The following is a 4,078-nucleotide window of genomic DNA, read 5'->3' as shown; positions in this document are numbered from 1 at the left end:
AAACAAAGGTGGAGCGGGCCGCACACCGGAGGGCAGCCCGAGTCCCGGACCGCCCTCCGCTCCGCCAGTCGCAGGACGGGGAGCCAAGCGGAAGGTGCGGAGGCCGCAGTCTAGCACTCGGGCAGGCGCGGGAACGCTTCGCGTCGTGCCGCGTCACCTCGCGTCACTTCACGTCATCCCGCTTTCTTCCCAGAGCCGCCGCACCCCGCCCCCGCGCGCATGCGTTCGGCGGCTTTTCGGGTCCGCCCTTTTGCGCGATTTGAATTTCCCCAAACCCTGGGCGAGAGGCGAAATACCCGGATGGTGCTTGCTCGCGTTTTCGCGCCAACACTTTTAAGTTGTCACCACAACTTGGCGAGATGGGTACTGTGTTCGCCCCCATGTCACAAGTCTCTGGGAGGCTGATGACCCTGGAGGTTGCGCCACTATCCCTGTTGCCAGGACTACTGTCGGGCCGGGAACGGGGGCCGGGCACAGATCCTTTGCCGGCTTCCTTCCAGCTTTATGTCATCCGTATTTTCCCAAACCTCTTCCTGAATGTAGCATTTCCGGCGGTTACGGACGTGGGCAGCAGTGCCCAGGAGCGTTCGCCGTACCGGGGACTTTGTCACCAACAGAAATCAAAGCTCAGTGCCTATCGTCTTGCGTTTTTTCTAGACATTTCCTTCACTCACCATTACTCTGAAGTTCCTGGAGCCATTCACCCTGCCCGCTGATCGTGTAATTTAAGGAGGTAATTAAGCACATATATTCCCACGTCACACGTTTCCAAAAATGTTCACATGATTGCCTTTTAGCGTTATGCGTCTCTTTCGTAATTTGGGATTTTATTATGAGCGTTTATGAAGATGCACCTGCGGAAGGGCTGCAGGCTTCAGCCGCGGGCGCCAGAGGAGCCAGGCTCCCACTGGGGTGGCCGGGAGAAGGGAGCACTCCCTGCCCCTGGCGGTGCCACCAGCTGCCCCATGTGACCTTGGGCAGTTCACCCTGTGAAATGAGGAAGCCAAGGGAGGTGGGTTTCGAGGGTTCAGGAAGCAGTGGCTGCCCTGGGCGCCTGTGCTGTCCGGCCCCCAGGCTGGCTTCCCCTGTCTGTGGAAGGGCAGCCAGTGCTGTCCAGGGGCACATCAACCAGCTGTTGTGAGTGCTGCAGGCCAAAGAAGGCATCACTGTTCCCTGGCCTGGTGGTGACTGGCTCCTGCTTCAAGGAGTAAAGCCTCGGGGGGCAGAAGTGGCCCAGGGCACACTGTTAGCATGGCCACCAGCTTGGCTGGGAGGCTGGCAGGCTTTGCCTAGCAAGAACTCGCTGAGTGATGCTGGCGAGCCCTTGGCCTCTGCCCATCGGGCCCGGAGGGTAGCTTTGAGTGCCCGCTAGCAGGGGTCGTAGCCATCCAAGGCTGTGGAGGAACTAGGAGCCTGGCTTTCCCTGGCTGCAGGGCGTTGGCGTGATGACATGTCACTTTCAGCTTGCTCCCAGGCTCAGGTGGACTCTGCCCCAGTGCTTTCCACCCCCACCCCCACCCCTGCTCCTGTGAGGTGACAGGGAGGCAGGCTCCAGGTGCGTGCCAGCCAGGGACTCGGCTGGCACAGGTCAGAACCACCCAGAACCAGCTGCCTGGGGAAGTTCCTGACCCCAGACCGAGAGGAAATGACATGTGAGTTGGGGACGTGAGCTACCAGGAGCCAAGGAAGCAGCTCTCTGTGGTGGCCTGAAGACAGGAGGGCTTAGGGCTTGGAGAACTGGCGGGCAGGCTGAGGCTGGGGAGCTGGCAGGGGCTGGGGGGAAGGCGCTTAGCGGGCCCAATAGCGACTGTGCAGTGGGGAGCCGGCCACAGAGGATGGTGAGCAGAGGGACGTGGCCTCATGCCCTCTGATGGGCACTTGAGGGCCACACGGACGGCTGAAGCGCTACATGGCAGTGAGCTGGGCTCCACACAAAGCTCCCCTTGGGATGCTGGTAACACCCCCGTTCTGCAGGTGGTAAGTGGGACCAGAGTTTGTGGCAGCCAGTTTGGCATCATGGTACGCGAAACCCTAGGCCCGCTTGCTGGCGACCACCTTGGGCTGAGTCATTTTCTGAGTTCCGGCCTCTTTTCTCTTTGAGACAAATACGTGTTCGGCTTTTAGGCCAACTCTCGCCACAGCAATCCCCAAAGCAATTGCGGATCGGTGATAATTCCACATTGTCTTTCAGTGGTCTGCCCTGTGACTGCAAGGAAAAGGCAGGTTTTGTTGTACACGAAGGAAAGAAGGTGGTTTGGGGCAGGACAGCGTCGGGGCGACGGGCAGGCGGCCTGGGAGGCCATGGGACAGGGCTAGCTCCCTGCGCTGCCTGAGAGTAGGGCAGACCCTCGCCCTTCTCTGCCCAGGCCACTGGCCACTCGCTCTGTTCAATGGGATGTTTGGTGAAAGGGCATTGGGGGTGGCCTGGAAATATCCCCGTTATGTCGGCGTTTCTAACCCCTGGAGGTGGGACGGTGTGTCTGGTTGTGATGTGTAATGTTTGAGTAGAGCCCTGAAGTCCTGTGAAGTCAAAAGATGGACAGAGGGTGTTTCTGTCTGCCCGCGGCTTACTATGTCACCGTCTCTGATGTTACTGCTTTCTGTCTCCCAGATCTGAGAGGTTTCCAGTCAACGGACCCTGGCTCCAAAGGTCAAGCTCCACTTCCCCCTCTCCTTGGCAGTACTCAGCTCCCCACTTTCTGTGTCTGGGAGGGCTCATTTTAAGTCTAGCATGATGGCCAGACTGACCAATGCCCTCGTTAGGCTTCCAGACATCCTACTTGCTTGGTTCCACCCCCACAAGGGTGCCACGCATCTTATTTACGTTATTAGCAAACTGGTCAGTCCCCTTGGTGGGCCAGAGCACCTCATTTGCATAGTCTTGCCCAGTCATTTGATGGCAGGCCCAAGGATTCTGGCTAGCCGGGGCCGTATGAAGTACCACCCAGCAGCGCATGTGGCTTTAGGGAACTAGGGTAGCAACCACGCTTTCTGTAGCACAAAAATCAGTGCAGAAACCCATCGGTGCAGCCGGAGGTTGAGTCAGGAAGATGGAGATAGTTTTGGGGATGGCCGCCACTTTATCATTATTATTATTGTTGTGGTGAAGAGACACAGAAGAAAACACAGATAACTGCGTGATTTCTACACATGTGGTTCAGCAACACTAAAGGCACTGTTGAAGTGGTGCAGCCATTCCCGCCCTTTCTCTGAATCATCCCCACCACCACCACCACCACCACCACCACCACCACCACCACCACCACCGACAGAAACTAACCGTAGCCCGCTAAGCCAAAGCGCTCCCGCCCCCTTCCCCTCAGCCCTGGTAACCACTGCTCACCTTTGGTTTCTTAGTTTGTGTAAGTGAGGTCATGTACCACGTGCCCCTTCATGACTTCCGCCCAGCGTCATGTTTTCAAGGCTCAGCCATGTTGTGGAGATAATCAGGGCTTGATTTCTCCTTAGGGCTGAGGAATATTCCTTCATGGGCATGGACCACATTCTGTTTATCCGGCGCCTGGTGGTGGACACCTGTGTTGTGTCCGCCCCCCGGCTGTTGGGCACAGTGCTGCAGTGAGCCCTGGCCGACGGGTTTCTGTTGGCGTTCCCGCCCTCGCTTCTTTTGGCTGTAGACCTGGGAGTGGAATTGCTGGGGCATGCGGTTGTGCTAGGTTTAACTTTTTGAGGAACCACCAAACTGTTTGCCACAGTGGCTGCTCCATACCGCATTCCTACCAATCAGGTGAGGCCTCTGGGTCCCCCCACCACCCTGCCACTCACGTTCTGCATTTTGTTTGTTTTGATCTTTGACCATGGCTTCTCTAATCACGCTCTTTTTTGTGACCACAAAGGAAGAAGACAGAGGGTTTTCTGTGCTGGTGCCACCGCCGCACCTGGAGAAGGCCACAGTGTCGGTGTCGGAATCCCAGGCCTTGGTCCTGCTGGTCCAGCTGTGAGGGGAGGAGGCTCGTGCAAAGGCTGTTTATCTGGGCTTGGAAACAGCAGTGAAGGGGCTGCTTCTTGAAGCTCTCAGACCTGTATTCAGCGTCTCTGCTCAGAAGAGAGAAGTTTCCAG

Source organism: Orycteropus afer, unplaced genomic scaffold (assembly GCF_000298275.1).
Source record: "Orycteropus afer afer isolate SDZICR_OR568_19922 unplaced genomic scaffold, OryAfe1.0 scaffold00713, whole genome shotgun sequence".
Classification (NCBI taxonomy): domain Eukaryota; kingdom Metazoa; phylum Chordata; class Mammalia; order Tubulidentata; family Orycteropodidae; genus Orycteropus; species Orycteropus afer.
Note: the sequence above shows the minus strand (reverse complement) of the source record.